Raw genomic sequence first — 19,826 nt, forward strand, 5'->3', positions numbered from 1 at the left:
ACCACAGGGGCTCCTCAGTCCCCTGCTGCTTTCTGTCTGATCCCTGCTGGGCTCCCTCTGCCCCTTTAACAGATGCAGCCCTGCCTGGAAAGGGCTCCATGCTCTGGTGTTCCCAGCTTGCTCCAGGCTGCATTCTTAGCAGCACTGAAAGAAGAAGTGAAACAAAGAGCCATTTTCTGTCCTGCCTGCAAACTCCTCTCCTTCAGTTCCAGTGCCAGGGATCATCCCTCTGTCAGGTTGGCACTGTGCCTGCTGCATCTTGGTCCCTGTTCCTTGCATCAGCTCCTGCACATCAACACTCACTGTCCCACATCATGAACAGAGGGCTGTGTCAGAAGAGCAAGATTGCAATTTCTTGGTCCTTTTAACCACCAGAAGAAGCATGAGTCCAAATAACTTAGTTGTTGGCTCCTGGCCTCCATTTAGATAACTCTTTTCTGCTTTAATGCAAAAGGCTCTTTTCCCACATGGATGGAATTACCTGTAATTGGCAGTTGCTTCAGGCTGTCAGGCACCATGGGAGTTTTTTCTTGTCTCTGATGAGGTTTTGGTGAATTTTCCATGGGTCACTTGGTGGAGTCGCCATGGGCTGAGCTCAGCGGCCGACTCTGCTGTCCCCAGGGGATGCACTGGGACGCCAGGGCTGGAATTCGGGGTTGGGCGGGCTTGGAGCGCCAGGAGCCTGGGCCCATGAGGAGCTGCTGCTGGCGCTGGCTGTGCTCAGCCCGCTGTGCCGAGCAGCCGCGGCCATGGAGACACGGGCGGGAGCTGTGGCCGAGGCCGGCAGGCGGCCCGGGCCGGCTCGCAGCTGCGAGGACGCCGACAGCCTGTGCCCTGAGGCCGAGGCGGTGGCGGGCGCTTTGCGGGCAGGGCTTTTCCGAGCCGGCCGCGATGTGCTGCCTCCGGTGTGGGCCCGGCTGCGGCAGAGGCAGGCGGGAGCGCGGCGGGGCCGGCAGCGGCGGGCAGAGGCCGCAGAGAGCAGCAGCCCGGCCGGGCCCGCTGCGGAGCGGCACGGAGCTGCCGGGCAGCCCTCGGCCGTGGCTGTGCGCACAGGGCCGGAGCAGAGGCAGGAGCCGCGGCAGGAGCCGGCCATAGCGGCAGCTCGCCGTGCCCGGAGCCGCTGCCGCAGCTCTCCCCTGCCGGCCACAGCAGCAGCCGCTTTCCTCCGAGGCTCAGGCGCTTCCCGAGGACGAGGGGCCCGGCCCCCTGCACGGCCTGGAGCCCCGCAGCGAGAGGAGCCGCCGGCGCCGCAAAGGGCAGCGCAGAGGGCGCAGGTTGAGGAGGAGGACATGAGGCTCGCTCTGGGCCGCGGTGGGGCAGCTCTGCCCTCTCGGCCTTCGATTTGATCCCTTTGCTTCTTTTCTATGAGTCCTGATCACCCCATCCTCAGCCAAGGGCCCCCACAGCCCTTTCCAGGGCTGCAGGAAAAGCTCCCTCAGTGACAGAATCACAGAATCAGTGGCTTGGAAGACAGATGCTTTTTAGATGATCAAGTACAAGCCATGCCTTAACTCCTCAACTAAAGCATGGCACCCAGTGCCACATTCTGTCTTTTCTCAAAGGCTTGCAGGGATGGTGAGTCCACCAGCTCCATGGAGTGGTCACACCACAAAACTCTGTACCTGTAAGTGCCCGTTGTGGGAGGTGCTCTCTTTAGTGCAAGGCAGAGGTGCAAGTTTCTGAGTTGCCAGCACTTGCTGTGTCTGGTTGAGGATGCTGAGTGCTGGAGTCCTGCAGGATGGAGCCTTTTCCTGCAGGCAGTGACAGCTAGAACTTGGCCTCTGACCTGTCATGTTGGGTTCCTGCCTCTCCTGCAGCCAAAGAGATTGCATTTAGGGATCCAAATCCAAGTGGCAGGAACCCAAATGCTCTTGAGTCACAGCTGCAGGCCTGAATCCACGGAGGATGTCAGGGCTGCCCCATTCCTCTTTTGGTTTTTCCTGCAAATGCCACTGCCTTTTCTGCCTCAACTAGAAATACCGCAGCTGTGCCAAAACCAGCCAGTGGGTGGTATTCCAAAGGCAGTGTGCTCTGGGTAGGATGAATGAAGAAGAACCTTCCCCACTTTTGAACCATTCAAAAGAAACCATACGTGTGTCGTAGCACCAGTAGAAAAACAACTGCTAACAGAGGAGGAAATTTTGAGTTTTCTGAGGGAGTCAGAAGGGGATCTTTCAAATCATCTTCCAAATGAGTTGGTATTTCAGAAGCTTTAATTACTTTATTTAATTAATCCTAGTCTAGAACCATATCCTACAAAATTCTACAACAATCCTACTCTAGAATCTGACTCTACAATTCTACTCAAAATTGGCTATGGAGATAACATCTTGACGTGATATGTTCTTGTCTCTTACTTCTTCTGGACTGAGTTGATGAGTGGTGCCAGGATGGATGCTGGCTTGGCTGTTGTTACAAATGGATGCTCTCCACAGGGAAAAAAAAACAAAAACAACAAAACAAGAACAATGAACCATGACTTTCCAAGCTCAGTGCTTCACAGGCTCCATGAGGATTCCTCTATTTGCTAGAACGACCCAGAAAGTGGAACAGTGGGACCATCTGTTCCCCAATTGTCATGTGCAGGACCTGGCCATCCCAGGCAAATGTGGCCCAGAGTCCCAGTCCTCTGTTGATTGTGATGTCTTCATCTTGCTGGGATTTTTGCCCTGCCAGTGCTGTAGAAATGGTGCTTTCTGTCCCTGGGGTTTCTTCCTTTCAGGAAAATCCAAGGATTCACATAGGTCCCTGCCTGTGAAAGACACCTTGAGCAGTTGGTAGCAACGCACAACAGTGGACATGGAGCGAGTGATTTTGCAATGGCACAGCTGAGCTGTGCCAAACTGCCTTGTGATTAGGCACTGCAGTAATTAGGAACGGACATTCCAACAGCCCATTTCTCTGCTCCCTTGGGAGCCAGTTGCAGCACACGTGAGGCCACTGACATTTTGCCTTGTCCACTTGGTAACAGTGGTGTCTCAGCTATCACCCATAAACCTCTGACCACAATCTCTGCTGCTCTTTCTAGGATTCAGAAGAAGTAATCCATGCCTTAATATTCTGTGGATCCATCTTGGGCAATGGGCAGGGATTAGGGCTTTTAGGGCACTTGCAGATCTCTCCCTATGTGCAGTTCCCAAGTGCAGCACTGCAGGTGGCTAAGCAACTAGCAGTAACTTTCCGATGGATTTGCAGGCTGCCAGAATCGAGAATTCAGGACTCTGAAGCTGTAGCCCCAAAGAGCAGGGAGGTGCTCTAAGGCACCACCTTTGTTTTAGCAATGGAGAGCGAGTGAGCGCGTCCTTCTCTGAAAGGAAGCGCTGCCCTGCGTGCCTTCCTTCCGGCAGCTGAGGGGAGGACAAAGTGCCAAATGTATTTTGCAGGCTGGCACCAGTCTGTGCTTCTTGTGCCTTTTCAGCACGGCTCTAGCCAAAGCTCCAGCCACAGCTCACACCAGAGGGGAAAGCCCCTCAAGAGCAGCAGAATGTGCAGGGGCTGTTGATATTTACCTCTCCTCCTGTGGCAGTGTCGAGTGCTTTGAAAGCATCTCCAAAACTCCCAGAAACAAAAGAGAAGCAGAGAAAGGAGAAGCTATTAAGATCTTGCAGTGAAAGCCAGCCCACACAGGAGATCTCTGTTGTAAATGTGTAAAACCTGCAGGATGCAGGTGGGCTCTGCCAGAACAAGATGACGCATTTTCCTCTCAAGTGCATGGGCACTGGACCTGTTCCTGAAGCGCTGGGGTTCAACTTCTGAAGGGAATTAAGTGTTTCCTCTTGGGTTTCACTTCCTTAACTGTGTGGTTCCTATCGTGACTACAGCGTTTTCCTTGTTCAAACCAGGGAAAGAAATGTTCCTGGGAACTGTTATCTCACAGCTATCAGGAGTAGGTTGCTCTTTCAGGCAAGCAAGATTCTTCTCCATTCATGACTGTTGCCAGACAATTTAGAGACATGAAAAAATGCTAAGAAAATGAACACAGAGCTGTCCCACACTTGAGTGACAAGGAGACCTTCCAGGTCCTGTTGTTTGATGCAGGCAAGATCTTTGCAGCATGGAGGTGTTTCTGACAATGCCTCCTGTGCCCACTCACAAATTCTGAGCAGCACTGAGAGATGGGAAAATCTATCCCCAGTGTGGGAACATCTTTTCAGCTGGCCTGACTTCACGCTGGATAGACATTCCACCAGAAAATCACCTGGCCCATGGTTGTGCAGGAGTAACCGCTGTTGGATTTACCCGCTGCCAATGTATTCCAGCTCATTGTATCTCAGAAAGGGATTTTTCATGTTGTTCACCATTTTCCCTGAGGGGAACAAAATGCAAGATGCTGACTTTAAGCAGAGATCCCAGCTTCCAGGAGGTACAAAAGGCAGCCCCACTGTCTGGGGCTCTGAGCCCTTTGGGGTCAGCTGGGTAACATCCACAGCAACAATGACAGTAACAAGACAGGCAGCCTTGCAGTGCAGATGGCTGGCACAGAGACTGATTTTGTACATTCCTTTGAAGAGTTCTCTTGACAGGAAACAAAGCACAGGGCCGTGCATTTCCAGGAGAGGAGGACATTTTCTCCAGGTTTCAGCAGTTTGCCAATAGAATGCCTCTGCGTTTGTAAACCAGAGCAGCTCATGCCAGAACCAATGGCGACGGGGCTTTCAGCATCAGGACCCTCACCCTTTATGAGCAGGCTGAGCTCAAAGACGCCCTTGCCCGTGCCCCCCGTGAAGAACCACGCCGCTTCTCTTCACCCTGACAGCGCGGATCAGTCGCTGCCATTGCACTCGCCCCCTCAGCACCGCACACCTCCCCATCTTCCCAACTTGGCAAGGCAGGCACGGGCACAGAGGACAGCAGTGCTCCTCAGGCACCCCTGTGACACAGAGAGCTGCCCAGGGGAGATGCTGACCTTCTTTTGAGTCCAGGCCGTGCGAGGCAGAAGGCGGCGCAGAGAAGGGGCTGCTGCCTCAGGCAGCTCCGTGCTGCAGCAGCCGGGCAGCAGCGGGACCCTCCCAGCTAAGGAAGGCTCCAGCCTCTGCAGTCCCTGCAGCCCTCAGGGGCAGGCAGCGACCACAACCAGGCTGGCAAAGGCCAAGCATGAGCACTGACAGGCACTGATGAGAAGAAGCCAGAGTGAGCCTGAGCCCCCTACAAGCTTTTGCCCCCATTCAGGACACAACAGGATGGGCTTTGAGATCAGCCCCACCGAGGTGTGGATCAGTGCCCTTTTTGTCCCAACAGGTGATGGTAGACACAGAATCCCCTGAGCTCTGGTCTCAGCCCCACCAGGTCTTATCTGAGAGCACAGCACTGGCAGCTGTGTTGGGCAAGAAGCAGATTCATTGGGTTGTGCTGCAGAATCACAAAGGACTTGATGTGTTTTCTTCGAGACTGATCTGAGCAGGGCTTGGGCCAATGCGTAGGATTTTAACAGTCATGGCAAAGAGTGGGATTTGGGTATGGAAAAGTGCCATGGATCTGAGGAATATACCATGACTGGGCTGTAGGCTTTCTCCTGAGAAATGCCTGCAGTACAGTTTTATCTGATCATGCCACTTGGATGTCTCTTGGACACACCTTGAGAAGCATAAAACTAGAAGACTTTTATTTAAAGCTGTTCTAAAGATACTGTTTTCTTCTTTGGGAGCACATGGAAAACATCTCGTGCTCTCTATTTGTCCTTTAACCTGAAGTTCTTTCTAAGTGGTTCTTATTGGCAAAAAAGGTAGTGTTCTTTTATTGACAATACTATAGCATTGTCATGAAAATAAACTGCAGGTGTAGTAGTGGTAACAGTCATAAAAATGACACCAGTAAGACGTGGGGCAGAAGGGCTCCTTCAGGATGGAGAAAAACACAGCAAAAACCCCAACCAAAAATAAACAGCACAAAAACAAACCCACCCTCCCCCCCCCCCCCCAAAAAAAAAAATAAATCTCCAACCAAAAAGACAAAACTCCAAAGCCAGTCCATTTCTCTGAAGTTTTTTTTTTCTGGTGACTGGTTGGAAGTCAGGAGTCCAGGGAGAATTTAGGAAGCTAAAACTTCTGTTCAGTTTGGCCACTAGCACACAGCACTTCTAGGTCATTTGCTAGGTCACAGCCTTCTGCTGATGCAAGAACAATCCCTGCTTCAGCCTTTAGCAGAGAGGGAAGCTCAGGCAAACCCAAGCCAGTCCGAGGTGCCCTGAGAGGCAGCAGGAACACCCAGAGCGCCCTCTCGCTGCCTCGGAGCACAGCGCTTCCTCTGGGGAGTCCTAAATGGCCCTGTGGCACCAAACTCAGGGGGAACATTTGGTACAGCTCTGCTGATACCTGCACACAACACACTGTCCCTCAGACAAGAAACAGCCTGGACGTACCCAGCATCTCCAGGTACTTCTCCTCAGTCTGCTGTTCCAGGGAGATGAACTGCCCAAGCTTGAGTTCCCCGGTGTCCCAGGTGTCACAGAAGAGCTTCCTTGAGGTGACGCTGCTGCGGCAGCAGGTTCAGAGCCCATGATGTGCTGGACCTGGAGCATTTCTGGTGGACACTGTTCCTGTGCCTCACTCCTAACTTGGGGTCCTTCACTGCCAGACATTGTCTGGAAGTCTGTGCAGGCTGCCTGGTGAGAACTCAGCACTTGCCGCTCAAGTGAAACAGAACAAAGCAGTCAGACACTACAGCTTGTCCCTGTCAGCCAGGAGTCATCGACTGTGAGGAAAGGGAAAGAACAAATTGATAGGGGATACAACAGCTTCTTTCAGTCCTCCATCTGGGTCACCACATTCCACTGTAAAAACACCTCCAGAAACAAGGAGAGCACGAACAGGCCAGCAGGAATCAATTTGGATGACTGCTGGCCCAAAGGCCAAAGGACAAGTTTCACTGTCCAGGCAGGCCGCAGTTGAGATTCAGCCCAGCAGGAAATGTCCTTCAGAGTGACTGTGATACACACTAGAGCAGGATGGCACTCAGAGGCATCGCCCTACTCCCTGCTGCTCTGAGTGGAAAGGCAAGAAGGGCAGAAAACACCACTTTGGTGACTGCAGTGGCTGCATCCCTCTTTCACTCGCTTTTGCAGAGACTGACGGAAGAGATAAAGTTTCTGTCTGATGATTTTCATTTCTTCCTCCAGCCGCTTCTGCCTTGCCTTGACCATACTGTGAGCTGTCTGAAGCTCTGCATCCAGCAATTCTTTCATGTTCTCTAAAAAACAAGTGAGAGGATGTTTCATGAGAGGAGTGGTTGCCACTCTTTGACTCACCTGGTTGTGTTGATCATCCCTCTGCTGATCGAGATTCTTCTCTTGAATTCTTCTCATGTCTTCCTTGTTCCTCCCCTTCAGTGCCATGTCACTCTGAGCTTCAGGCAGCTCTGCTTCTGGCTCTGCAGGGCCATAGTGGCTGGCCTAGAAACACAACAGCTCCTTCTGCGCCAAAGTCCCTGCACAGCATGATGTGTTCTCATACAAAAATACTGCATTCCCTAGAAGTGAAACCCTGGAAAAAATACTTTGAGCAGAACCATTGCTGTATCAGGGCAAGAAATAATTGCAGAAAGAACCTTACTTGGGAGAAAGAGAAAATGAATAGGTCTCCTCCTCCAAGTAAAGTAAAAACTAACAAAAAGGGAGGGAAAGTCCAGTCTGAAAATGGCTAAATATTTGGATGCATTGTGGAGATGCTGAAGTTCCCTCAAGAGCCTCCCACTGTCCAGGCTAAAGCTCCCTCGGCACCTCCTCCCTGGCCTTGTGCTGCACCCCCTTGCCCAGCTCCCCTGTCCTTCTGTGCACACGCTGCAGCCCCTCCATGACTTTCTGCTCCCCAGGGCCCACAAGTGCACACAGCACTCCAGCTGTGGCCGTGGCCCTGCCCAGCACAGGGCCACGCTCACTGCCCTGCTCCTGCTGCCCCACTGCTTCTGGCACAGCCACCATGCCCTTGGCCTTCTTGGCCCCTGGCCACACGCTGCCTCATCTTCAGCTGCTCAAAACTGCCAGCACCCCTGGCTCCTTTTGGGCCACGCAGCTCCTCAGCCACAAAGGCGCCCATTTCACTCCTGATAAAGCAGGCCCCATTGCAAGATGGCCTTCCTCTTCCGAGCAACACAACACAGCAGTCAAGCACTTGGAGATTCACCCCCACTCCAAGCTCCAAGGAACTTGCCAAAGCTGCAGACTGCACCAAAATATGCATCAAAAGAAACTGGCCGCTTCTGATTTTGGCCTGGCAAGAAGGCTTCGCAACTCCGCACTTTGTTTCTTTGGCCACATGGGACAGGAATGGCCCCCTCTGCTGCATGGACCACACAATCCTCCCCTTGCACCTTATCAAAAGCCAAAAGACAGCTGGTCCAAAAGAGACTGTACAAGTGAAGAACCAGTCAAGGAAAGTGCAGACCGCTTTCACAGGCCAAACACACCTTTCCAAAAAGGGAAATCCAACAAAACAAGGCCTGGCACCTCCAGCATTACCGCCTTTGCCCTTGGCCATAGCACTGCAGAAGCCAAGAGATAGAGCTTCCCTGAGCCAAGCAGCCAGATGCTCTCTCAGAGGCACCAGCCCTTTGCAGCCCCAACATGACAGCTCAAGGGCCAAGTTCTGTGGTCGCTGGCTGGAGGGAATCCCGAGCTCCTGGCAGGACTCCAGCACCCAGCATCCTCAGCCTGCAACAGCAAAGTGCTGGCTGCTCCAAATCTTGCAGCTCTGCCTTGCACTAAAGACAGCACCACACACAACTGGCACTTACAGCTTCAGAATATCCAGGCCCTGGTGTGAGCACTGATGGAGGCTGGCGCTCATCCACCTCAATTTGCTCCACTTTGGCTTCTTCAGCAGGAGCAGCAGGAGCCAGGGGAGAGACGGCTCTTGCTTCTGTCATCTGTGAGAAGAGAGGAGCGTGAGGGAGAGGCCATTTCCTATCATGTAGAACCTCATTTCTTTCCACATCTACCACCACATCTTCGAAGGACAAATCAAAATATTTCATAGTGACAGAGGGGTTCTAAGTCACAGCCACCACATTAAAATGGGCCAATTCAACAGCACTCTAGATGGATATGAAGTTGATTTTTCCTCCCTGGCTGCTATCAGCAAGCAAGGTTGTTTTGGCAAAACCGAGCTTTTAGTGCTTGAAAGCACTGAAATGGAGAAGAAGGAAAGTGACAGCAATGCCATTGCTACTGCAGACGTAGAAAACTCAAACTGGATCACAATCCCATCCAGGGCTGCAAAATGGCAGAAAACGTTGTGCCGAAGCATCTTTGCTTGCTGGAAAAAGAGGAAAATGAACAGGCCTTCTCTTCCTAACAAAACAACAAGCCAACAAGCCACAAGATGGAAGCATCACCCACTCCACTGTGTAAAGGCTTTGGATGCAGTGAGGGCATGTTTGGTGGTGAAACAACCCTTGTGCTGAGCACTGTCACGCAGGGATTGATGAAAGTCTGTCGGAAGGTGCCTCAAGAGCCTCCCACTGTCCAGGCTAAAGCTCCCTCGGCACCTCCTCGCTGGCCTTGTGCTGCACCCCCTTGCCCAGCTCCCCTGTCCTTCTGTGCACACGCTGCAGCCCCTCCATGACTTTCTGCTCCCCAGGGCCCACAAGTGCACACAGCACTCCAGTTGTGGCCGCAGCGCTGCCCAGCACAGGGCCACGCTCACTGCCCTGCTCCTGCTGCCCCACTGCTGCTGGCACAGCCACCATGCCCTTGGCCTTCTTGGCCCCTGGCCACACGCTGCCTCATCTTCAGCTGCTCAAAACTGCCAGCACCCCTGGCTCCTTTTGGGCCACGCAGCTCCTCAGCCACAAAGGCGCCCATTTCACTCCTGATATAGCAGGTACCATTGCAAGATGGCCTTCCTCTTCCGAGCAACACAACACAGCAGTCAAGCACTTGGAGATTCACCCCCACTCCAAGCTCCAAGGAACTTGCCAAAGCTGCAGACTGCACCAAAATATGCATCAAAAGAAACTGGCCGCTTCTGATTTTGGCCTGGCAAGAAGGCTTCGCAACTCCGCACTTTGTTTCTTTGGCCACATGGGACAGGAATGGCCCCCTCTGCTGCATGGACCACACAATCCTCCCCTTGCACCTTATCAAAAGCCAAAAGACAGCTGGTCCAAAAGAGACTGTACAAGTGAAGAACCAGTCAAGGAAAGTGCAGACCGCTTTCACAGGCCAAACACACCTTTCCAAAAAGGGAAATCCAACAAAACAAGGCCTAGCACCTCCAGCATTACCGCCTTTGCCCTTGGCCATAGCACTGCAGAAGCCAAGAGATAGAGCTTCCCTGAGCCAAGCAGCCAGATGCTCTCCCAGAGGCACCAGCCCTTTGCAGCCCCAACATGACAGCTCAAGGGCCAAGTTCTGTGGTCGCTGGCTGGAGGGAATCCCGAGCTCCTGGCAGGACTCCAGCACCCAGCATCCTCAGCCTGCAACAGCAAAGTGCTGGCTGCTCCAAATCTTGCAGCTCTGCCTTGCACTAAAGACAGCACCACACACAACTGGCACTTACAGCTTCAGAATATCCAGGCCCTGGTGTGAGCACTGATGGAGGCTGGCGCTCATCCACCTCAATTTGCTCCACTTTGGCTTCTTCAGCAGGAGCAGCAGGAGCCAGGGGAGAGACGGCTCTTGCTTCTGTCATCTGTGAGAAGAGAGGAGCGTGAGGGAGAGGCCATTTCCTATCATGTAGAACCTCATTTCTTTCCACATCTACCACCACATCTTCGAAGGACAAATCAAAATATTTCATAGTGACAGAGGGGTTCTAAGTCACAGCCACCACATTAAAATGGGCCAATTCAACAGCACTCTAGATGGATATGAAGTTGATTTTTCCTCCCTGGCTGCTATCAGCAAGCAAGGTTGTTTTGGCAAAACCGAGCTTTTAGTGCTTGAAAGCACTGAAATGGAGAAGAAGGAAAGTGACAGCAATGCCATTGCTACTGCAGACGTAGAAAACTCAAACTGGATCACAATCCCATCCAGGGCTGCAAAATGGCAGAAAACGTTGTGCCGAAGCATCTTTGCTTGCTGGAAAAAGAGGAAGATGAACAGGCCTTCTCTTCCTAACAAAACAACAAGCCAACAAGCCACAAGATGGAAGCATCACCCACTCCACTGTGTAAAGGCTTTGGATGCAGTGAGGGCATGTTTGGTGGTGAAACAACCCTTGTGCTGAGCACTGTCACGCAGGGATTGATGAAAGTCTGTCGGAAGGTGCCTCAAGAGCCTCCCACTGTCCAGGCTAAAGCTCCCTCGGCACCTCCTCGCTGGCCTTGTGCTGCACCCCCTTGCCCAGCTCCCCTGTCCTTCTGTGCACACGCTGCAGCCCCTCCATGACTTTCTGCTCCCCAGGGCCCACAAGTGCACACAGCACTCCAGCTGTGGCCGCAGCGCTGCCCAGCACCGGGCCACGCTCACTGCCCTGCTCCTGCTGCCCCACTGCTGCTGGCACAGCCACCATGCCCTTGGCCTTCTTGGCCCCCTGGCCACACGCTGCCTCATCTTCAGCTGCTCTAAACCGCCAGCACCCCTGGCTCCTTTTGGGCCACGCAGCTCCTCAGCCACAAAGGTGCCTATTTCACTTCAGATACAGCAGGCACCATTGCAAGATGGCCTTTCTTTTCCAGCACCTCATGGTTCAAGTAGGTATCAGAAAGTTTGATAGGAATAGTATTTTAAATTGCTCATTCCAAATTAAAATGATCTTATTCAACTGTACAGAATGCGCCCTTTGTTAGATTTTTCTTATCTGGTGTTAGTAAGCATCGTTCTCTTTGCAAAACTTCGTTTTCAGCTTTTCAAAACTCTGAGATGGAAATTTTAAAATAACTATCTTTGCCTTTCTTTTCTATTGGTTCTGGCATGAAAATGGATTTTCTTTTGGTCTTCCTTGCTTGCCCTATATTCTAGTGCTAGTTGCCAAGCTCACATCTTCCTCTACAATTCTTTAACACCAGGGACATGAAATGTTATTTTCTCACTCACCTCAGGATCTTCAGCACTGCTGAATACAAGCTTCAGGTGTCCTGTAGTGCGAAAGGGAAATGAACCACATGCTGTGAGAAAACTGCCTGGGCTGCTGAATCCCACAGAACAAGTCAACCCAAACAGAGATGATTCCCGTTTCACAACATCCCTCCAGGAGACACATTTCATTCACACAGCCAGCAAGAGATCCGGAAAATATTCCTGCTTGTGCCATCACTGCAGCCTATTTAGCCAGTAAATGAATACAAATATGATCAATATTATGCAAATTGTTCTCTAACATTCAATGCTCCTCTTCTACCAAACACATAAAACAGCTTCTGAAATCCTCTCCTTCAGGTACTTTTTTTGTTTTTCCTCCAATCACTTACATGCACTATTTCTCATTAACTTGCAGGAAACAGTTTCCCAAAAGCTTTTCCAAAATCCCCCTGAGCTGTGGCAGTTCTATTGTGGAAGTGCGCAGCAGCACCCCTAGGCTTCAGGAGCAGACACTCACTGCTTTAGAGTTTGCGCTTCCTTGCCAAAAGAATTACTATTTTAGCACTCAATTAAAAAAAAAAAAAAAAAAAAAAAACCAAAAAACTTTAAGAAACTTAAAAATAAATAAGCTTTCTCTGAATTCTGAGAACAAATGCAGACTTTAAAAGGCATTCCCTGCAGGTCTGCCAGTCTACATTTTCAAAGGTGTCTTGCTTGTCCCAGCAAACTGAGGAAATGACAGATTCTGCTGCCACAGACTCTCCCATGGAGGGAACAGAACCCCTGCAGGTTCCCGTGCAAATGCTGCCCCCGTGGCTACAGACACCCCCTTTTTAGCTGAACGCCTTGACAGGAGCTTTACCAAAGCAGTGGTATCCTAATGCTCTTTCTGTTTTAAAATCACAAAATCAGTCACGAAGAAAGAGCAGAAGGACATACAAAAGCCAGGTTAAGTGACACCCTAATCTAAGCAGAAGGGAAACCTCTACTTACGGGTGAAGTGTGTCACATAATAGATGGAAAAGGACACGCCATAGGCAGCGAAAGCTGCCGTTGCCAGATTGTGAAACATTTTTCCAGTGTTGTGAGATTTTGCCACAACACTAGGAAAGACAAGGCTCTTATCACTGGGCAGCTGCCTACTGACAAAGTTGGCAACGAGGAGGGTTCTCCTGATCTGAGCAAGCGCTAGGGCTGCTCTGACACTCAGGCCTTCTGTGCACCAAGGCAACCTTCTGATGCCACTACGACAGTGTGGCAACCATGCCCTGACATTACAAAGGAACTGCTCTGTGTTGGTTGTGAGTTTATGCCAAGCAATACCCAACCTTCCCTACAGCAAACACAAAAGAGCCTGGGAAGTTCTCCTCTGTCACAAAGCAGCACAAATTCCCCTCATGGGCCAAACCCTGTTGTTCAGGGCATCCCAGAGGAACTCCAGGAGTGCTCCAAGCACCTACAGCCTGTACCCCAACTGAGCACTCAAGCAAAAGAAAACCAGACCAAGAGAATGGCCCACTGTACCACGCTTGTGAGAAATGACTCTAATTTTTAATATTTTAAAGGTATATTAAACATTAACAAAGGAATGAATAGGGAAAAATTTCCAACATTGAGAATCTGCATGAATAGCAGCCATGAGCTCATCTACAAAAAGGATGCTCGGCCTTTTTTACCCTTAGCCCCTCTAAAAGTTTTGTCAGTCAACTCTTTTTCTGCTGTCCATTGGTGGAGATTGCTGTCTTGCACCTTGACTAGAGGTCAGGTCTTGTTTCCCCCTGCCTGCTGGTCACAAGCCAGCCCTCCCCAAATGCCCTGACTACCAAGACGATTACAAGGGGGTAAAAAGAAAGAGGACTGTGGGAGGATATATCAAAATATCACTACACATTTGAACATCTACATAACATCTACTTCTTAATTGTCAGAGCCAACCATTGCATTACTCACCTAGAATACACAGAACCAGGAGAGAAGGCACTGTTGGCATCACAGCTGAAATCTTTCCTAACAAATCTCCCCACCTATTTGCCCCTTTCTTGGACATGCCCAGGGCTCTGGTGCATGTACATCTCTGCCTTTCTTCCCCTTTGGAAGCAGTCAAACTGGCAGCATCTGCCCGTCAGCAGCAGCTGCTCCAAGCTGGGAACGCCGCTGGCGGTGCTGATTTCCAGAGGCTTCTGTGTGCCAGGGGAAGCCAAGGCAGGAGCGGGCTGAACGGTGCTGGCGCTGCTGCTGCTCTGTGCCAGAGAGCCCCGGCTGGGCAGGGCACGGTGCCCACTGTGCTGCGGGCTCTTTCTCCTGCCAGAGCTGGGCACACCTGGCGGCAAGGCATGACAACTGGTGGGCAAGCCAAGGGCTTTCTGGGGCTGCTCTGCTCTGCACACACCCAGGACACCTGCAGCACAGAATCTTAACCCTCAAACAGGTGAACCAGAGGGAAACAGCTGGAAAAGATTTCATTTTTTCCATTCTTACCTACTGAACAGAAGTCTTCAAAATGAACGTTACCAAGCAGGGCCTGATCCCTGCTGACAGCTCAGGGTTAGAAGAGAGGCAATACTTGTTCTCAGCACAGGGTGTGTTGGGAATCACTTCCCTGATAGGTGCACACCCAGCAATCTCACTTACTAGTTTGGATCCATGGATCTAAGACATTTTCAATACTTTGCTGAAACTCACAGGCTTAATATTCCCCCAAATTATTTGATTTACTGATTGATAGCTTTTGACTTACTGATACTTGAAGCACTTCTCAGAATTTACTGACATGAGTATAGGAGTGTCCTGTAGGTCCCTGCTGGCTTTTGTCACAAGTTCAGGAGGAGCCCCATGCCCAAAAGAACCCAGGACAAAACGGGGCTTGCAAAGCAAAGTCATTCTATTAGTTGCAATAGCAAATAATACACAGCAACCCCTGGATTCCCAAAAATCTGCGGAGCAGGAGAAGGAGGTGGAGCATGGTTCTCGGCAGCAGAGGAAGGTAGGCAGTGCACTTTCAGGACATCCCCTGGATGAAAATGGTGTGCATCTCATCCTTCTCACCCTTCCAGCTCAGAACCAGGCCCTGTATCTCCTGCTCAGGAGTGGAATTTCCCAGTTATGGCATTGGCTCCCACATGGTTGGCATGTGAGATGAGGCCAATGAATCAAGGACTTGAAAGAACTGGAAGAGTTAAAATTTTAGCGAGATTAAGTTAGGGGGAAAGAGTATAGCAAGAAGAGTAGAAATAATAAGGGATAGTTAATTTTTTTCAGGTAAGGTAGTTAAGGCTAGGGTAATATATCCCTTGCCTGTCTTTACTATGTTTAAAGAAGTAGGATGGGATGCAGATTTCTTTGTGACAAAGAAGAGGACCAGAGCCTGCACCTGGGCCCCGAAACTTCAGCTATAGGCAAGAAGTGCAAAAGCCTGCCAACTGGTCATAAGTAAAGAGGTCAAATTGAGGAAGACGTCTTGGCCTTCATCAGAAGGACACCATTCCCCACTTTAAAACCCACCAACCCATTTGAAGTGAAAGACTGCAGAAATGTGAAGGAACTTTGGACTCAATTATAATACATTTTAGTATAGAGAGGGGTACACAGTGTTACCTAATGAGAACGTGTTAGGTTTTTTGGGAATTATATGAACGTGTACTCATTTTAGATGAGTAGAGAGCCAGTGATTCTTCACACATGTCTTTAGGAGACAACTCCTCCTGTGCCTGGCGCTGTAATAAACACACCACCTTCTAACTTCAGCTGTGGTGAGTTCTATTCCACACCTCATTTGGTGACCGCGGCAGGAACGCTTCTCTGCTCCAGGGAGAACAACCGCGCTGTGGACGTCTCTGGGCACTGCCAGGACATTCCTTTCCTGGAGGCACCTCCGCTCTGGGCTGTTCCTCGTGGGGGACAGACAAGACTGCTGGGACTGTGGAGAAAGGGAATGTTTAATCCTGTATAAAGTAACCCGTAAGGCGAACGCAGGGGAAGGGCTGCTCCTAAGTCACACAGAGATGTCCTGCGCACAACGTACGCCTGTACAGTTTGGGTTTGGGTCTGGCTGCCGGCAGAAAGGATTTGCTGTGTCAATAAGGACCTGCTAGAAATTCTGGGGGTGAATTGAGCAAATGCTGATTTATTGCTGCAATTTTTCCTGTGTGTCGTAATTGTGGTTGTGTTTTCAGTGTGTGAATGTTTGAGGGAGATGATGATGTGGGTGGATGCTGTTGTGATTTATGGTGTGTGTTGTGTTGAGAAAAGCGAGCACTCTGTCCCCTCATAAAGAGATACTCCTTTCCCGGTGAGCTTGTGTGTGTGGACTTTGTAATTGCAGGGGTTGGTACTCCCTGTGACAGCTGGTGCCTGGGTATACATGGGGGGTTGAGTGTTTTTTCTCCCTCATTGTGATCATTTGGGACTGTACAGTTGTGTTTGGGGAGATTTTAGGATTTTGTTTGCAACAAGTGCAGCAATTTATGGAGAAAACTACAGTGTGGTGATTTACGTATGTTGACCTATGGTAGTTCCTTTCTACTGCCCCCCTCCCCCAGGGTTTCAAATCTCCTGCCACAAGGTGGATGCTCCCCTTCTCTCCTGGAGTTGTTCTCCATTAAAGCTGTGGGACTTTGGTCCCGAGAAGAAAGAGCCCCTCTCGTCTTTTGCTTTTGTCCTTGGCAGTGTCACTGGGGTCCAGAGCTCGCCAAACTGATCCCTCACGAGGCAAAAACCAACAAATGGCCCCACATGCAGAGCTCAAAAATTGGCCACATTTCTGATGGACTGGAGTGTTTGCCACACTTTTGGAATTCCCTATTCCCACACAGGTCAGGCAATTGATGAAAGGACGCGCCACACTCTAAAACCCATTCTAGGTCAACAAAAGGGGGAGTGGCCCAAGCAACACCTCTGATAAGGTTCAGCAAAGCTTTAGATGTCTTTATATTTTGAATAGATAATTTGTAGGACCTAATCCTCCAATTTTTAGGCACTTTTCAAACAGCACACAGGCAAAACTGAAAGAAAATGCTCCAGTTTTGATCATAAACTTTGAGTTAGGATAAATTGAAGGACCATTTGCACTAATCACTTGGGGCAAAGGGTATGCTTGTGTTTATTTGCACAGGTGCCAGACCTAAGTGGGTCCCCGTGAAGGATGTGAAACCGTCTCATCCACAAGAGCACACCGACAATTCCACCAGCAGGGAAATGAGCACACAGACGTGAGCTGCACGGAGAAACTACGGTTCATGCCAGACGTTCCCTGTTCAGCCTGTGAAAGCTACAAATCTTGAGTTTGATTGTTGATCTTTAGACTGTGAAAATGGTGTGTATCATAGAGCTCTTTCAGCAAAAGCATGGTGTCCGTTTTGTTCAAAAGAATTCTAAGATATCCAAATTTATAAGAACTGAAGGTCAGAGGGACATTTTAGTGCCCTACAGTTGGCCAGTCCCTGAACAAGTGCTAAAAGATTTGCTTGAGAACTGAAAGAGATGGGGAAGCTTTTGCCAAAAAGCAGCTGAACAGAAACATGGAGTTTGATCAAATGATATACTGGCGCTTGTTGCTTTTGCTTGCTTGCTTTTGCAGTGCATATATGCCTGTAGATCAACCAAAAATGAATGTTTGCCTTGGTTTAGCCAAGTCAGCAGGCTCAGACACCATATGTTTGACCAATTTGAGCCCAGACAAACCCTTGGTGACCTGTTTGGTCGGTGTGCCAGTGCCAGCCAAGGAATGGCCAATACCCAATTGTGACAAATATTGGTGTGAGGCTGCCAACAAGACCAATCCCATAACCAGCTGGCATCATTGGGCCCCTGATCTGCTTAGAGCACCTTCTGAACCTCAAGAATTGGAATTCTTGGTTCATTTCTAATGGAAATCTGTGCTGCCTTTCAGTACCAGGGAGATCCACAGTTAAATGTTACTCCTCATCATCCTGTGGACGGATAATCAAGTTTGTGGTGCAATTGTACTACCCCAGTGCCCCCTAAGGGTGAAACTGCTGACAAGCAGGTGACCTAGATGAGTCCCCACGTCAATTAGTGACAGAATATTGGCTCATTTGTGGAGGTGGAGCCTGACAGGGAATTCCTCAAAAATTAAAGGTGGCCCATATAGCATGAGACAACTCACTGGGATAGCACCTATCGTTAAAAAAGCCATCAAGAGAAAACACAGAGAAAAAAGATTTGCCCATTATTATAAAGAAAAGTGTAATAGCAATTTCAGACCTAGGGCCCTGCTAAATGAGTTACATCAAATTTATTTCTGCATCCACTTGCCTCGGGTGAAGCATTGAGACCATTATAGCGATTGGGGTGTTGGCTGGAGAAAGAAGACAGTGCTACTTGCATTGCAATTAGTGACGTGGTGACTGATGTTAGCATTGTCAGACATGCAACCTTACAGAACAGAGCAGCAATTGATTTTCTTTTACTGGCACATGGACGTGGTTGTGAGGAATTTGAAGGATTGTGTTGTATGAACCTGTCTGATCACTCTGAATCCATCCAGAAAAGCATACATAAGCTGAAAGATTTGAGAGCTTCAAAAAAAGATGACGGTGGGTCATGGTTAGATGATTTGTTCCAAGGATGGAGCTTTGCACCTTGGTTAGGTGGAGCTTTGTAGAATAGGTCTCTATGGATTGGGGGTTTTGGTAGTGGTACTAGTAGTAATACCTTGCATCCATTGGTGTGTGTGACAAATGATGGACAAAATGATCAAAGAAGTTTTTATCACACAAGAGAGAGAGGTAGGAAATGGTTTCACAGAGAGTTCTTGAAATCTCACACTGATGGTTGATGAAGGTATGGACATGGAGGGAGGTTTTGAATTAGGACACTGGAACAGACGAGACCTTTTTGGAACAATGACTTGTAATTGCTATCAGACATGACTTTTGCCCTTTGAACTGGCTAGACTTTCACAGCATTAAAATTGCTGTGTTGGAGTATAGCAAGGCTTAATGCGAGCAAAAAGGATGCTTTAAGGAAGTAATAAGCAGGTATGCTGCAGTAAAGCTATGAAATGCAAGGTAGTTTATAAACTACATGGATACAAAGGTTTCTTTTTAGTTGTACTGAGAGGGGGAATTGTGGCAATCCTTCCAATCAGGGGGTTTTGGGGAAAGCTACAAAAGGCAGAGCTCAGAGAAAGCAGAACTGCGGTTGGAGCTAAGCAGCAGCCATAGGATTTGTCAGCACAAGAGTTATAGAAGTAGAAAACTAAGGAGAAATAGAAAAATGGCCTGTCTGTTAGTGCTTGGCTAGAATAACTCGTTAACCTTAAAAAAAGTATCTCTAGCAAGATATTAGGAAGTTCTCAGCTTAATAATGGAGCTCAGTGCATTGTGTTTTAAGGCTTACAAGCAGGTATTGTATTCAAAAGAAGCAAGCATTGTTTTAACAAAAGGTACGTGTGCTTATAGTGGTTGGATAGAACTATTGTCAGTATGCTTCTGCTTTGTGTGATTGGTCAAAAAATTTTTCAAGTAAGCTGTGCCATTAAGTTCTTTGCCTGCTGCCACAGATGTGAGCTGCTGGCATCTTCCCATAGTCAGACCCAAACTGATGCTGGAAAACAAACAGCTCGAGGCGCTTTCCTCAACAGTCCCGTCCCGTTCGTGATTTGTACAGGGACCCCCGGCCGGCAGTAGCGTATAGATGTTAAATAACATCCATGATAAATTAATAGGTATTTTTTCATTCATTTTGATACTTTTTCATTTCATATAGATTGATATATTTTAATTAATTAAAGATTTGATTTCTTCCTCCACTCTTCCTTGGGAGAGTGAAGAATTACAACAGTGCAAAACCTGCTGCCCACACAGCAGTCAGCCCCCAGGCATGTGCATGCACACCCACCCACTGCCCT

The sequence above is a fragment of the Melospiza georgiana genome, chromosome Z, assembly GCF_028018845.1.
Source record: "Melospiza georgiana isolate bMelGeo1 chromosome Z, bMelGeo1.pri, whole genome shotgun sequence".
In the NCBI taxonomy this organism is placed as follows: Eukaryota; Metazoa; Chordata; class Aves; order Passeriformes; family Passerellidae; genus Melospiza; species Melospiza georgiana.